This window comes from Melanotaenia boesemani, chromosome 2, assembly GCF_017639745.1.
Source record: "Melanotaenia boesemani isolate fMelBoe1 chromosome 2, fMelBoe1.pri, whole genome shotgun sequence".
Lineage (NCBI taxonomy): Eukaryota > Metazoa > Chordata > Actinopteri > Atheriniformes > Melanotaeniidae > Melanotaenia > Melanotaenia boesemani.
Window position 1 is genome coordinate 26,049,877 of NC_055683.1, and position 17,756 is coordinate 26,067,632.

The following is a 17,756-nucleotide window of genomic DNA, read 5'->3' on the forward strand; positions in this document are numbered from 1 at the left end:
AAGCCTCATGTTATTATTTTTTTAAGGGGCTTGCAAATGAAAACCTTTAAATTGTTTAAACAGAACTTTCTGTCCTCTGCCTAAAGCTAATAATCAGTCAGCTGTATTTCACTGTGTTTGCCTGGAGGGAGAACACATTAACCTGCCTGGGCTGTCACGCTAGCTCACAGTTGAGTGAGTCAGCACTAGTGAAGTTGGACCTCAGCATACTGATGTCACACATAATAAGTGCACATTAAAGGGACTCCATACATGGGTGCCACTGTAACATACCATGCACCATTTAAAAGAACCAACCAGAGAACAAAATATAAACAAAATGTTTTGAAGAGTGACCTCATTCTGTTGGCAGGTAGCAGAAAAAACAATAAAGACACTAGAGGAGTTAAGGCTAATTATACTGGAATAGCCAGTCAGGGATACTTTTTGTTGTTTCTTTGAAGTGGTTGTTGGATATGTTGCAGAGACAAGTTCAATCAAAGAACAGAATTCAGCACAAATGGTTTTAATCTTTTAAGTGTTGAACAGCATTACCTAAAGTTATAGTATGGTGCACACGAAATGAGGTGGATCACAACAACACATGGTATATCTTGCATACACAGCTAATACACCTACCTTCAGCCCTTGTGGGTGCAATAGTTTTCAGATTTCTAATAACAGTGAATCAGATCAAAATTAGGGGTAAGTAACAACCTTTGTAGCTTAAACATGTGCCTTCTTGCTTTTCTAGTGACATTTCAGAAGTCACCTTTATTTTTGATATAGTATACTATCTTTGTTATTGGAATTTATATTAAACTTATTACACTAGACAACCATAGTTGATAGTATTCACACTGAAGTAATTGAATCTGAAATATTTGTTGCAATAAATTGAACAGATAATTTTCAATTCATTGCATTTGTAAAGCGCCACTTTACAACAATGTAATCTCAGGGCACTTTACAGACAAATAAATGTGAGCCAGTTTATAATAAATAATAGCCTAGTTAAGGAAAACAAACAGATTGCATCGAATCTTGACTTTAGCCCAATTCCCCATCCTGAGCATGTGGATGTGGAAAGGAAAAACTCCCTTTTAACAGGAAGGAAAAAACCCGGCTCAAGAAGGGCAGCCATGTGCCTCGACCGGTTGAGGTGGAGAGGACAGGAAAATCAGACTAACATACATTGCAACTTTTACCCAGAAAGACCTGCTAAGAGAAGAGAAATATGTTAATGATGCCAGTATATCTTCATAAATGGAAAATAAGGAGCAGAGAGATGAAAAGGAAGTGCTCAGTGCATCATGGAACGTCTCTCAGCAGTCTAAGTCTATGGTTGCATAACCAATGGATGGCTAGACCACCCCTAACTATAAGATTTATCAAAAAGAAAGATTTCAAGCCTGATCTTAAATATAGAGAGGGTGTCTGCCTCTTGAACCTGAACTGGGAGCTGGTTCCCTAAGAGAGGGGTCCGATGGCCGAAGGCTCTGCCTCCCTGAGAATCTGGGAACCACACCTGCAGTCTAAGAGCAATTAGACTATTAATTCCCATTAACAGGGAATTGCAGTAATCCAATCTGGAAGTAATGAAGGCAAGCGCTTGTTTTTCTGCATTACTCTGAGATATGTCCCTTATTTTTGCAATATTACATAGGCAGAAGAAAGTGGTTCTTGAAACCTGTTTTAAACACGAGCCAAAGGACAAGTTCTGGTCAAAAATAACTCTTCCTCACTGTGTTACTGGAAGCCAAATTAATGCTATCCAGATTAATTACATAGCTAGACAATTTTGTCCTAAATTTGAGTTTAGAAGGAGAAAATTCAGAGTCATTCAGAGCTTTATGTCTTTAAGACATCTTTGTAATCTAACAACTCATTGGTTTCATCAGGATTCATGGATAAGTAAATATGAGTATCATCCGCATAACAATAAAAGTTCATACCATGCTGTCTAATAATACTACCTAAGCATGTATAATGTAAAAAGTATTGGTCTAAGTACAGAACCCTGAGGAGCGCCATTACTTACTCTGGTGTGTGTGAGAAAGACTCATCATTTACAAAAATAAACTGAAATCTATCAGATAAAAATGACTTAAAACAGCCAAATGCAGTTATTTTAATGCCAATAACATGGTAAAGCCTCTAACTTATTTCTGCTCAAATGGGTATATAGTTAAGATGAAACGCTTTTCTCAAGAATTTTAGACATAAAAGGGAGGTTGGATATAGGTCTAGTTAGCTAACACTACTGGATGGATAGTCGATTTTTAAGTAAAGGTTAGATTACAGTTGTCTTAAAAGATTGAGGTACATATCCTGTCAATAGAGATATGTTAATTAGAACCAGTACAGATGCATTAACCAAGGGAAAAACTTAAATAATTTGGTTGGGATGGGGTCTAAAATACAAGTTGAAATTTTAGATGAAGCCATTATTTTGGTTACCTCAGAGAGCTGTACAAAGACAGAAATGGTTCAAACATAAATCAGGTTCTACGGTTCTACAACGAAGAAGAAACTCATGAAGTTATCACAGCTGAGAGTTGAAGGAACACATGGCTCAACGGCACTACTCTTAGTTAACCAGGCTACAGTGCTGAAAAGAAACCTGATATGCAGCAAACCACATTTTATGGTTTTCCTTTTTTGTACTGTTAAATTTATTGTTTTGATTTTTATGAGATTTTCATAATTTACTCCACATATGCTTTTTGGTTTATTCATTCTGGGTGGTGGAAGGGAGGACACTGTAAATAATGAAGAACTGAAATGTCCCAGAAATGGTAAAGCAGAAGGAGAGTGCGTTAACTGTTATATGGTGTGGAAAGGACAAGCAGTGGAGAATATCAATTTCGATGTGCTGCTAACACAGCTTGCGGTGCAGAGCAAACAAGCAAGGTACATAGGAAGTGACACAATACTTCTTACCGCAAACATCAGCCACAATAAATTTCTCCCCATCATTATTTATAAGATGAGCTATGAATTGGAACACATGCTGACCTGAAGTGCTGCGTACATGCTGTACATACTATATGTCTTTTAAACATTATACTCTTTACATACATCTGTTTTGCTAAAAATCTACTTTTATATATTTTAGTTTGGAAAAACCTGGATCCCATTTTACTCTTATCTTATTCCTGTTTTAACTCTTAATTATTGTGATGACTTATTATTGTTAATTAGAATATTCTTATATTCGTATTTGTGATTTAGTTTAAGGGGTAGCCAACGTTGGTCCTCGAAGGCACCAATCCGGCAGGTTTTCCAGATTTCCCTGCTCCAGCACACCTGACTCAAATTAAATGGATCCAACAGCCTATAAGGATCTCCACAATGACTCGTTAGTTTAAGTCAGGTGTGTTGGGGCACGGAAATCTGGAAAACCTGCCGGATTGGTGCCCTCGAGGACCAACGTTGGCTACCCCTGGTTTACGCATATTAGAGCATGTAACAAATAACTCCTGTGCATACTTTTGCATCAAAGTCAGATATATTCAACTAATTATTTGAAGTGATTATAAATTTTTCTTTCTTTTGTTGCTGACGAATGTATTCATTTCAAATCTGCTTTGTCATTGCTGCTCTTTTCTCTGCTAAAGTGTGCCAGAAAGAAATATTTGTATTCCAGCTCAACCCTATAATTAACTGGTAGGGGTATGGGAAGTGTGGTTTACAAAATGCTTTGTGATGCGACCAAAGAGAAAGTGACACAACCGCTTGTCTTTTTATTACTTCTCAGCCTGTCTGTCTCTGTGCAAGAGACTGGTTGACATTTTTGTACTAAAAAACAATTGTGAAAAATATCAAACCACAGTATTGCACTCATAAGAAAAAAGAAGGTTCCCACTCCCTAATAGATTTAAACTAAAACAAATATGTAAAATTTATATTAGTCTTCCAACTTCAAGAAGGCATCATCTGTATTGTTAGATTTTATAGATACACGCTTAGATATCGCATTACCAAATTGATTTAGCAAATATAAGAGAACAATGAATCATTTTTAAAAGTTAAAAATTTACAGAGAAAACAAGTTTTACCATTATGCAGCCACTTTGTAAGTCTGTCTCCAGGCACACCTTGGAGTACAGAACTATGTAATCTGTACAGCACTCTGGTCCTGCCATGGTTTTATTAAAGTGCTTTACAAATAAAGTTGGATTGGACTGGAGCATAAGGTGGGACAATCAGCTCTTTCACAGCTCTGACCCAACTGCAGGGCTGGACTGGGACAATAAGTCAGGCCAGGAGTCATACACTCTCCCAGGCCGCCCTAATTCATATACTGCACACATATGCTCACATGCAAGTGCACGCAAGCATGCATGCATGCACACACACACAAACACACACGGGCTAAGTAATCATTAAAGCTCAATATTCTATATAGGGCGACATTCACAACTATAAGCCACCGGTCCAGTGCTTTTCTCTCTCCTCTCTTCAAAAGACTCTATAAAACTGTCACAGCAGGACTCCATTATTCATATCATGATAATATATTAATCTGAAACAACATGATTGTGTAATTTTGTCAGGAAAATAATTTAGTTTACCATAAACATGTTAATATTGATATTTGCTGCAAGAGTAAAAACAAGAAGCGAAGCAGTTTCACCTGATGGGATTCAACTAACATTAGAAAAATAAAAAAGTCAACTCAGTTTAGACAGATGACAGATAAGAGGCTGTCCATTCTTAAGATGGGTTCCCAGACATGTAGCAGCCACCTGTAGAGGTATGTTTGGTCCAGCAGGACCCACCAAATATTTCATGCAGTAAAATAAGCCAACAAGCATAAAACACTGCAATCAGATCATTTACAACCAGATAAAAACACTGACAAACTGATGAAGTCAAAAGGTTTCCTCATCAGCTTTTAACCTGGACTAATAAAATGTTCCCCACTGGTCCAGTTTACAGCTGTTTCTGAGTTGGACAAGGACAGATGTGGACAGATGGGGATAGTAGCTGAACAGCTGTGCCGCCTCATTATTGAAATATCAACCTGTAACTTTAACACAGCACATAAAATTAGGCTAACTAATATTTTATCTATGATACTAAGAAATTCCATATAGGAACCCCTGGTATATCCAAGGCTGGAATTACCTGTAGCTTTTATGTTTGGGCTGATGAGAGATATAACAGTGCTGAAGCATTAACAATAGAATAACGTTTTGACATAATATTGCTATTATTTTGACCAATTGCCGTTATTACTGACAACTTACGGGCACAAATGATTTAGTCTGTGCACAGGTGTCAGTGCCAGGCAGACCAATCAGCACCGTAATTTTTGTTTTATTTTTATTTTTTGAAAAGCAGGCTTTCCGGCCACTTTTGGGCCCAGGCCACCTGGAATTGTTTTGCTTCTCTCATGTGCCAGTCTGGGCCTGCCCAACTATCACACCTTATATCCAAGGCATTCACTGGCTTCAGAGACAAAGGCAATTGTTCCAAATAAGAAAACAGGGACAGAGATGAACCCGGCACGAAACAATAGACGCAGACAAACGGCAGAGGTTAAGTTACAAAAACGGTAGAAGAGATTGTGTAAATTGAGCATTTTTTTGTCTTTCACTTGGATCTGACTTGTTTGCATCATCAGATATTGGAGACTGTAAGAAGTATTGTTTTATTTATTAACACCAGTTGGTTCATATTCCCAATCAAACAGTCCCTTTGTCTCAATGTTTCATCCAAGCACAGCCGAACAGTGTGCTGCATTGACGAGAAGCAGACAGATTATCTTGTTTGAATGGCTTTTCCAGAGCAGCAGAGAGGCCAGCACAACAATAGGTAACTTGTTGTAGGCACAACAAATCTAATATTCGTTTAACATAGCTTTGTTGTAGGCTACCGTGGGGGCTGCTCATGCTGGTACAGTAACTGTTTGTATTTGCATAATACATTTCACCTCAGCAGGGCTGCTAATTGGGCTGTTTGGAGGGAGCCAAAAGCCTCTAATAAAAGAGAGCAGCAGGCACAATTATCATAAGAGACAACAATGTGGGGATTGAAATAATTTCCTTTGTGGCTGAATGGGATGCTCCTTTCTTCCCTGACACCATGACTTTTTGTAATACAAAGAATGAGCAAGACAGCAGAACTTAGAGCCGAGAGAGTAATCTTGCAAAGTAAATATTTTTTTTAACGAATTTTTAATTTCTATAGAAGCAAGGCAAACTGATAACCATGCAGTCTGAATTTGTCTGTGATCTTAATGTGTCATGTATTTATTAATAGGCAACATGTACGTGAGCATGTGTTTTTATTTTATTTGTTTATTTATTTAGCACTTTTTATATGTGTAAGTTTTCTACTCTCAAGTTAAATAACAGTAATTGAATTCATATGTACTGTTAGCAAGACCGGCATAAAGCCAATGTTTACACATGATGAACAGTCATGTTGTCTCAGAACCTGTCAAACCTCTCCTCAGTCTCAGAATTGATACTGGCGTGTAACTGGAAGGATGTGCGTGACTAAGATTGGCACTTATAACAGAGCTGGCATCCACAGACCAGATTTGGGCTTGTTTTATTACCTTCCTCCCAGTCATTCACATGCATCAGTAAATATGTTGCATGTTATTCACACATTCTTTTGTATCTTTGTCTATGCTGTAAACCATCTAGGAACAAAGTAAAATAAACAGTTTTTTACTGTTTATTGTTGGTTGAGAAAGTCTGTCAATGTTGGATGATTTAAGTCAGCAAACAAGCTAGAAGTCAACATATTCAAATAAATGATCAAATTTGTATTAGAAAAGCTATAATATAGCTTTGATCATTCAGTCAATATGGTATTACTTACTAGACAAATCATCATATCTTTATGCAGCACACAATGATATTTGGCATATATCAAATCAAACTTTATTTATAAAGTGCTTTTCACACCACAGCCGTAAGGCTGCAGTGAATGACCCCAGCCACCCAGACAAGAGCAATCACAGCGGCAACAATCCCCAGACCGAGCAGGCAAAACCCCCAGCGTGGAGGATCCCCATGAAGGAAACACTGGAGTTAAAACAAAGATTAAAAATCCTTAAGAAACAATAAGAACAACTTAGAGCAGCAATAATAAAAATACACACAGGGAACAAAATAATGTGATTACATTAGTAATAAAACTGAATAAAATGAGAATAAAATAACATAAAATAAAATTATATAAAATAAATTAAGATCAAATAAAATTCAGTTAAAAGCTAAGCTAAAAAGGTAGGTCTTGAGCCTCTTTTTAAAAACATCAACACTGTCTGCAGCCCTGAGGTTGTCTGGCAGGCTGTTCAACAGACGAGGGCAGTGATAATGGACAGAGATCTCACTGTATGTTTTGGTCCTTACTTTTGGAACAACTAAGAGGCTGGTGCCAAAGGACCTCCGGGTCTGCGAGGGCTCATAATTTAAAAGTAATTCAGATAACTATGAAGGTCCAAGACCATTAAGACATTTATAAACCAGTAAAAGAACCTTAAAATCATATATATGCACCTTTTAGCATTAGATCCAAGTGGGGAATCCACTGTATGGAATGGCTGCTAATTATAATGTTTAAAAGGTGCAGCCATATTCCCAATGGGATTGGCATGGTAAAGATGTAAATTTAACTTAAATCTTACCTTACACTGTGCTGGGTACATAGCAAAACATCTTGAATGATGGAATTGAGACGCTGACTGGTTTATGGTGCATTTAAATATGTGTGTTAATGTGGAATTTAGGTTTTAATTTTATTCATTCATACACAGTCCATATCCAATTTGTCTATTCAGATGTGCAAAGGGGTTAGAGGCTGTACCAGCTACCATCAGGTACAAACAAGACAAACAGCTTTACACACTAAACAGTTGATTTAGAATCGCCAGTTAACCTGATTTGATTTGGATGATAAGGGGTGCCTGAGCTACGTACAGAGGACCAATGCATGCAGTGGGAGAACATACAAACTCCACAACTAGAAAACTTCTTGCCATGAGGCTATAGTGCTGGCCACCACATCACTGTGCAGCCTTGGGGTCCAATTAGTGACAATTAATCTGTACACCATTATAAAATATCTATTTATGCATCTCTTATGAGACAGCGTGTGCTCTTAAGTATCAAATTAAGTATAGAGTGAAGTTTTAAAATCAAAATCATTGCTTGGATTAAGGGGTAAAATCTTAAAAAAATAAATAAATTAAAAAAATTAAAATAAAAAAAAAACATCCTTTGTTCTTAAGAGCATTTATTTGTATGTCTGAACTGATTACTAACTCAAACACTCCAAAAAAACACAATCCTGTCGCTTTGTATGGGCCAGCTTGATCCAAAGATTGTCATTCAGAGAGCTATTCAGATTTATAGGGTAATGTTACATCACAGGTGGAGCTCAGAGTAAAAATATGTAGCCTTGCCATCTTTGTCTTGACCCAACTTCAATTTCATATCACCCCACATTTGTTGTACCTCAGAAGAAGAAGTTAAAAACTATTCTGCTTTCACTTTTTGCTTTAATAACAGCTAATTCTCATCACTTATATAGTAAGTTTAATTAAGATGAAAATGCCTATTTTTCTTCTACTAGTGCTTTTTTTAAAATAGGTTTTCATGCCAGATTCGTATTAAGACTGGCACCCCATCCAGGTTTTACTCTGCCTATTGCCTGATGGCAGCTGGCAAGAGGCAGCAGTTGTTCTTCCCATGAGTCTCTAATATCTTAAACAAAAGCACAAAGTGATGACCACCGTTAAATGTGATGAGGAATTTAATTTGACTGTCTGCTTCAGCATTCTTCTCCAGTAAGAGCCTTGTTGGTCTGCTATTCTCAAGTAAATAGTTTATTAAGCGATCATTAAAAGTGGTCAACAGAAAAAGTGGTAGATTAACTAACCTCCACTATTTTATCCTTCTTGTTAAAGAATGCAGGTGAAATATGTCCAGGATTTTTTATAACTCCTATCGTGTTAAATGAAACTAATATTTCCTCCTCTCTTTGACAGAAAGTCCTCTTCCTGCCACAGATGTTTTGTTGCATTTCTTTTGAATAAAATCTAACTTCAACTTCTTTTTTCCTTTCAAACCCTAATTATTATTTTTTACATTGTTGCCTGGGCTGCTGATGTTAGCATTCCTTGTTTGCTATCATCTGTGACCCTTTAGATGAGTCAGACCTGTGCTTTTTTACCCCTCCAAACTAAAGACAAAGTACTTGTTTGCATTTATGCCACCATGCTATCGCTGCTACATCCTAACTATGGTTGGCCCTTTGACCCACTTTTATATTAAACATAAAAATAGAGCATGACCTAATCAGACCACTGACTGTGTAAAATGTAACCTCAAATGAAAACTTTTTATATCTGCATAGACCTTTAATGTCTAATCCCTTGCGCCCTGAAGCCAAAAGATCCTGACAAAGTTGAGCTATGTGACACATCTGAAGATACTGTTTCAAAAAAGTTTTTGGATCCTTTGTGACATCTGTTTCTCAGAACAGCTCACATATTTTAACACTGTTTCGTTGTTATGGGCACTCCTTGCACTCTTGGTAAACTCCTTGTTTGCAGAGAACTTGGTCATATGTTTTATGAGAGCTTTCCAGTAGTTTTTGACTAGTTTTTGATTTGTATTCAGTACCAGTTGGAAGTTTGGACACATACCCATAACCTTTGAGGATGTGTGTATTCTGTATATACAAATTATTACTGGTAAGCACAAACTGTGTTATAAATCATAGATAATCCCAGTCTCTGATTACGGTCTTTAAACCTAGTAGTGGAGTTTACTTGAAAAGTATTTTTGACTATTGTGTTTCTCATTACTGGGTGAGTGCTTTGAGCTCTTCAGGATTCTGTTGCTGACAGACCGTGACTGAGATCAGAGCTGATGTGAATTCAATGGATGTTTGTAGTCACGCAATGCTAATGTCTGAAGTCTGCAAATGGATTTTTTGTTTTCTTTTTCCTTTGTGTATCATGACAACATAATGGTTTAGCATGTTCTAGGCTCAGCAACATGTCTATATTTTTAACTTCCATAATTAATCACATCGGGGACCCAGGTGATCATACTTCAGGTTCACCAAAAGAAAATTAAATCTCAACATCTGTGGGTGAATTCCTGTTTCCAGTCAATCACAAATTCAAGCAGTCGCTCAAGAGAAACTTCACAACCTCCATAGGAAACAGGTGCTGACTCAGTGAGGAGAGGAATGTCAGAAGAATGGGGAGGGAAGGGTGGAGCGTCTCTGTGTATGTGGGTGAGAGAGAGTGTTAGGTGAATGTGCATGTGTTGTGAGTATATGAGAGAGTGTAGTGGAGAGAACAAGGGGAGGAGACTCTCGGGATTGCGTGCGGACATCAAATGTTTACCTGCAACAAAAAGAAAGGGGAAGGTGTAGAAGGCAGAAAAGAAGAGGAAAAAAAACGGCCATGGTTTACAGGGGTGGGCGGGGAACCAAAGCCTGAAGCATGAGCTTCGCACGCAACTTAACAATACTACCTTTATGAAGACTGTATTGCGTTAGTCAGTGAACATACACGCACACACACACACACACACACACACACATGCACACATTCACGTAAGCTATCAAACAAGAGCACACACATCACACAAAGTGGAATTTAACAGGAAAAAATGAATGATTGATGTGACTTAAACATCAGAAAAAAAAAAAAGCTTTTTCATTTTTAGTTTTTGTTAATAAGATCAAACACAGTCTAACTATTATGTGGCTACACATTACACACCAGCTAGCCGGCTCCATCTGTGGAACAGCTGGAGTTCCTGTTTGACAGAAGTAGTACTTGTGTCCATCGAAGCTCAGGGCAGGACTAAAATGTCTAAAAGCAGATGTTTAGCATTCCCTCTAATGCCAGAGCCTCCCTGAGGCTGCCCTGTTCATTTTTCACCATAGCTGGCCTACAAATCAAGAAAATGAGAGGCACCTATTGTTGTGGAAACCACAGAGAGCCCGGGTAATTTACCAACAGGCACTCTTGCTTTTTTGTGATTCTTTCTTTGGATGCCTATCTCCCATCCACACTATCATGGCTCACAATCTAAAGGTTGTCTTATCTAAGCTGAGAATAAAGAGCCTGGAAAAACTTGGATTGTTGAAGGGCAGATAGTAGGTCACTAACAACAGTAGTATATTTTTTTTAAGAACATTGTGCAAAGTATTATGGATCCTTGCAGCAACACCTCTGAATTATCCTTCTCTGTTGCTACAGTTCCAAATTTCTGTGTAGACATAATTCTACGTATTCTACATTTTTAAACTGATTTGAATGCTGCATTCTCAAATATTCACAAACATGCAACATATATTGAAGAACACATTTTTGCTTGTGTGCCTTTCTTTTTTTATTGATTGTACAATCTGTCCGTTGCAGCTCTGATTGGCAGCTAGCGTGTAAAAGGCAGAGTTATTGGGAATTAACCCAGGGCGCCTGCGGTCAGCACAATATGTGTACTATAAATAATTTGGCTGTTTAAGTTGTGTGATTGTGTAAGCAGAGAGAGAGAGAGCAAGAGAGCTACACACACAGTGAGATCAGGGCTTCCTCTTATGTGTGTGTCTGCACAGTGCAGGTACAATAAGGAGCATTGTTCAGTTGGCAGGCCCCTGCGTGCCGGCTCCCCCTTCCATACCTGAGCACAGAGACAGGTGTATTTCTCCTAGTCACGCATAGCTCTGCCACACTCCCAGCTCCTCACACACTGCTTGCCACCAAGCTCACACACACACACCTAGAAAATTGTCTTTGAATAAATGGAAAATTTTCTGTTTTCACATTGAATGTTTCGGACTCATCAGGGAATTGCCTTAATTCATTTTGTACTCATCAGGCTACACAAAATATAGTTTTAAAAACTTGTGTCATGTACTATAGATTATATGTAGACCTTCATCTTCTATTGGCTTAAATTACTTTTGGCAAGACGGGCAGCCTCAACACTGCATGGGAATCATTTTCTATGTTTACTTTTGCATCTTTCCTTTAGAAATATCTACCCCTCTTCTTGGCTGAGTTGTTCTAGCTCAGCCAGTTGCTGGGAAGGCGTGGGAAGGATCAGTGTAGTAATATTCTCCAGTCTCTCCAAAGATCCCCTTTCAGGTTTGAACTTTTACTGGGCCATTTAAAAACTTTAAAAAGTTTTAAGACCAGACATTTTTCCAAGGCTGTTTCTATTTCATGTTGTTCCACAAGTTGTTGTTTTGCTAAAAAGAATTTTAAAAGAAAAAAAGAAAAGTTGGAAAAAAGTTGGGTCTTTATTTTCATGAATTCATTTTTCAGATATTTTTTTCCTGGTCTCCTAGCCCTTGCTACATAAACACATAACCACAGAACGATACTGCTATCACCGTGTTTGACTAAAGGGATGGTATCCAAGCTTGGTGTCCTACATGTATCACTGACAATCCTGATCAGATAATTTAGGGTTTATTTCCTTCATACAGAGGATTTAGATTCTGGTGGTTTCAGAGTCATTTAACAGGCTGCCATATGTGTTTTAGTAGGGAATAGTTTCTATCTGGCCATGTAACCACCTTGACTGGTGGAGTGCTGCACTGATGGCAGTATTCCTGTAAGGTTCCCCCATTTCCACAAAAATTGTGGATGTTTGATCTCTAACTTTTACCCATATGAACAAGCTGACCCCTGATCATGGAGTTTGGCTGAAGAGCGACAACTTTAAACTTTGTTTATGGTTCCAGTCTGCTGTGTATTTGGGTACTTTAATCCTGTGAAAATGTTTTGCATCACCCACCAGATCTGTGGTTTGATACAAGTCAGTCTTGCACATGTAGAGATAACTGGAATGGAAGTTTTGAAATAAATAATGGGTCTGAATACTCATGCTGAATGGCTATTTTTTAAAATCCTTTAAAATCCTCTACTTCTTCATGTAGACAAGTGTGTGAAAAATGATAATGGGTGTAAGCGGTTTAAATACTTCTAAAGCTGAATGTGAAACAATTACAAATGTGGAGAAGTGCAAAGGGCCCAAACACTATCTGTATGCACTACATACTTACTTACTGAATACAAATATTAATTTTATTCTTTACAGTGGATTGCTTGCTTAGACTACCTTCATAAAACTTCACTTTAATTTTTGTGTGTGTGTGTGTGTGTGTGTGTGTGTGTGTGTTACAAATATAGGCTAGAGTTTTTAGTGTTACAAAACGCATGTCAAATACAAAATACATATGCTTGGGTGTAGAATTGTTTATTCAGTTCTGCACACTACCTCTGTTGACAATTGAGCTTTAGAATTTGATGTTGAAAAAAAAAAAAAAAAAAAAAGAATTTGATGTTGATGCAGTAAGATTTGCTCTGACACAAAATCCCAATAAAATAAGCAAGTTACATGCAAAAAAAAAAAAAAAAAAAACTTTCACTAAGGGTGTATTTGTCTAAATTCTTAAAAACTTACAGTTTGGCTAAATACAGGATGAGAGAGGTAAGACTTACAGGTAGTAATAAAGGGACATCTATGAAAAAAAAGTTAATTTACCAAAAGTTTACAGTTAGCATGAATCGAATAAGTAGTTGGAGGGAGTTTATGTCATTGATTACATGGGTTACTCTGAAAGGTTCTATTTTCTCTAGAGCTGACTCCCTGAGGTGCTGGAAGGAATCCAGCTCTATCAGTCTCATAGCTAAAGAGGATTAGCTCTTTATCCTGGATGCTTCTATAGAAAAGAGGTGCATGCCACATTATGGCTTATTATGTAGAACAGACGCAAGCCCTTTTTTTTTAACCAGTTCTCACATGAGAAATCTTCACTCACGTCACTCTGAAACCTTGCCTTGACCCCTGTTTAGCTTCATTTACCAGTTCCCACAACCAGGTCAAAGAAACAGACATAACTCTGCATGTTGTCCTTACATGGAATTACATCAGCTGCCAACATGGAATCTAACCTCAGCTTTCCTGGCTGATGTTGACCAAATTAATTCCCAAGCGGATGTAGAAGTAATAACACCAATGAAAAGTGGGAAAGTGAGAAAATAAGGAGGGGTAACAAAGTGTGGTTGGCCAGCAGGTTTATGCTGGGTGCAGTGCCAGCGAAAAGGCATGCATATATTGGAAAATATTTATCATTGCCTTATGTACTCTTTCTGTGACATTTTTAACAATCTTCCCTTTTCCTCCAGGCCATAATGCACATCATATCCTGGCTGGTGGTAAAGCCAGCATTAATGCAACCCTTTCTGTCTTTTGGTCTCATAGGCTCTTGTTCTCTATCCTGTCGCTGAAGCTTGTGCACTCAGAGCCACATAAGGAAACATTTGTTCCCAGTCTGGTTGAATGGAGCCTTGTGTTGGAAGTAGTCAAAGAGATACAAGGGGATAGGACATCTAAACAGCCCAACACAAGAGCTCTGCTCTGAAGCCCCTCTCTGTCTGAGCTGGGCCAGTAATGAATGTGCTCTAGTCTTAATCACTCTCAGAGCACACACTGGAGATATGACTGACTCAATTGTCCTCTCTGTTTCGTATGTCTAAAGGCGGTCATAGAGGCCGGTGCTTGTATTGAATATTATTTTCACCATCACTGGACTACAGTAGATTTCCACATATAAATTACACAGTCGGCTGATTGTGGACAAACTCTAAGAATATTCTTTCGGCTATTAAAATGCATTCAAAGTTTCTTTGCCTTTAGTCAGGCTTGTTTCCTCTGGATTCTCTTATGCATTCCTGTTTTAACTCCCATCTGTTTGAGCACACCTCAGAATGGGTTTTTTGCTCTCTGGATATGATTACCCTTGTCACACCAATCTGGAAAACATTTGTGTGCACATTAGCACATACCTACATACACTTACAGTTACAAGTGGGCAAACACATATTTGCTGGCACTTGCGTAAACACATAGGTATGCCTACAGATGCATGCACTATATGCACATTTGGAAATGATGTGTCATTTAATCTTAGTCTGTTGTGAAGCCAAATGATTACCGAGCATGAACGCAGAGGGAACTTCTGGTACCATTATTTGCATTCATCACATAGTTTGGTTAAAAGGCATCCACTTCTTAATTACAGACAACTGCCTCTACTAATACCTTAATTCAGTCTTGATTCTTGCTTAATGAGCAAGCAAGTACTTATTTGGAAGAAGAGAAGTCAAAACAGTGAACCAGACAAAAATGTTTAACACTGCTTTTCTTTCTTTCTTTCTTTCTTTCTTTCTTTCTTTCTTTCTTTCTTTCTTTCTTTCTTTCTTTCTTTCTTTCTTTCTTTCTTTCTTTCTTTCTTTCTTTCTTTCTTTATTTATTTTTTTCTTTCTCAAAAGGACAAGAAAACCCTTCGCACAGCAGCAATGGCTTAGGAATGCGAGACAGGAATGCTGTTGAGTTACTATAAAGGGGGTTTGATCACTGAAAACAATGTCTTTGTGTTTTCATCTCCAACTCTAGTCACGCAACGCTGTGTGCACAAAACTCCAGAAACTTTTCAACCCCTGCACACAAGAAAGTCATCAAGTACCTGCAATTGACAGAATCGCGTGCAATTCAGGTACTCCTGGACTGAACTGGAGATCAGCCAAAGGAGTTAAGGAAAAGGTGGAGTGGAGCTTCACCTGTTACTGTGTAAATGGAATATATCTGCTATCAAGATTAAGTTTGCTAGTTTAAATTTTGCTGTTTTTATGAGAATATGCACATTTTAATTTAGTGAGTTTTAAATGTTTAACCAAAATTTGACTCTTTTTTACCCATATTTTATCTCATATTGTTATCTTCTAGTATATACTGCGAATGAAACAAGTTTATTATAATACCAAAACTGCTGTATGTAATCGATACACTCACTAAGGAATCTGATATATGACATATGCATATTCTTACATAAAGGAATGGGACTTTATACTCTAGTAAAAATTAAGCAAGCAGATATTTAACTCCACTTGCCAGTCAGCCTCCATAACAGACAGTAAATTATGTTATGATATAACTTCACTCTTCAAACCTGTACTCCGCTCCTTGGAATCCTGTCCTTGTTTTATTTTTAATTTCAAGGGAAACTATGATCCCAGAAATACAAGCAAGCCTGGAGGTGGTTAGAACATGAAAGTGAGGTAAGAAAGACAAGAGATTCATTCATGGGAGGGTGATTCAAGGCACCGACATCTCTGTATCTTTGCACAACGACAGATGATCATTATTACTCACACACATGGCTCACTCAGGGCTCACACGCAACATGGATTCGATCCAAAAGATGATAAGTAATTGCAATTCGAAATAATAAATTACTGACTTACAAGACAAGAAACTTGATAACAATATTAGTAAACTGTTAAAACAACAAGCAGTATTAATGTTACTTTAATGATAATTTTATTATTATCATTAAATTTGGCCAATCATAATGTCAGTAACAGTTTTTATAGGTTTAGTGTTCTTGAATAAAAGCAAACAGTTTTTGTTTTGTATATAGAAGCAAATCCGATTTTACTTCTCATCTTGTTATTTTTAAAAGTTTTGTTCTCATCATATGTTCCTTTCGCCCTTCAGTGGGAAGGAGTAGCAATTGACTTCATTTACCATCATGCTTTGCGCGCCTTCTTTTCAGCATGTGTTGCGCTGCTGTCTGTAAACTATGGCTCAGTGAGGCTGCGGCTCTGCATAGGGGAGCATCACAAAAGCAGAGAAGCTTGTTGGAGCTGCTGCGGAGATCATCACCGCTCTGGACTTTACGAAAACAAACAAAAAGAAAAACCACCATCCTCCAATATCGGAAATAATCAGCCTGATTGCCAAAAAGTAATTTAGCGCAAGGATTCTTCCAGCGTATTTGAAGGATTAACAGCTAATATTTCAGCACTGACACATGTGGAGGAGTCAGAATGGCAACAGCCGATGGATTTATAACTCCTTCTGTGGATAGTTTGTTGTATATTATGGGGATTACTCTGTCCAGGACAACTGACGTTTGTTCGTGCCTCAGTACTGATTTTGGACAAGTCGGTTGGGATACTTGAGGTCCACGCATGGTCAAGTGGTCAGTGCCAGAAACCATCAGCGCTATGTTACAATTTTGGAAATCCATAGCGTGCGTGTTGTTGTTGGCTTCACATAAGGAAAGACCGAGTTTATCCTGGAATATATTTTTAAAGCGGCGCTCAGCGGATGTTCCAGTTATTTGGGTAACATCACTATGGATATCTTAAACCAGCAGGTATGTAGAAAATATGAGTTCCCAAAGACTTGTTTACTTTTTGACATTGAAGCTTATTAGTTAACGCTGGTTCTGTAAGAAACGAACGCCTCCTAAAGTTTATTTAATCCGGTTTAGTCAAATGGGTCTCAATATGAAACAATGTCATTTCCTCTGCTGTCATTTTACAACTGAAAGTCTAAGAGTGTCTTTTTTGGCCAAAGGTTCTGTCGTTATCTCTCTAACACACCCATTTGACCCATATCTTCTCTACCAAATTGCATTTTACAGTCAAATTCTAGCGTGGGACTCCTTATGGATAACAATGTCTGTTTCTTCTTATTGCCAATAGAGAGTTGGATGTTTGATATATATATAAAAAAAACATCTACCTGTTCAGAGTGAGAGCTGCTTAGTTCAGCCTCAAAACTGCTTAAAATAGTGTCACGTCTATGCAATCCTCCCATTCTAAAATTTACACCTCGTAAACTGCCATCATGCACCTGCAGTGCCAGGTGTCCACAGCTCACTCACAGAGTAATGACCTGTCACAAGCTGCGGAAGACCGCGTCCAGCAA

The 17,756-nt window shown here is 37.9% G+C and overlaps 1 long non-coding RNA gene across 1 annotated transcript in view; it reads left to right on the forward strand.

The window, feature by feature from the left end:
• Positions 1–16,503: 16,503 nt before the first annotated feature.
• The window catches only part of LOC121631898, a 48,422-nt gene continuing 47,169 nt past the window's right edge, over positions 16,504–17,756 (forward strand). Inside the window, exon 1 of the long non-coding RNA XR_006008833.1 lies at positions 16,504–17,199. This is a non-coding gene — a long non-coding RNA (uncharacterized LOC121631898). The remainder of the gene's footprint in view (positions 17,200–17,756) is intronic.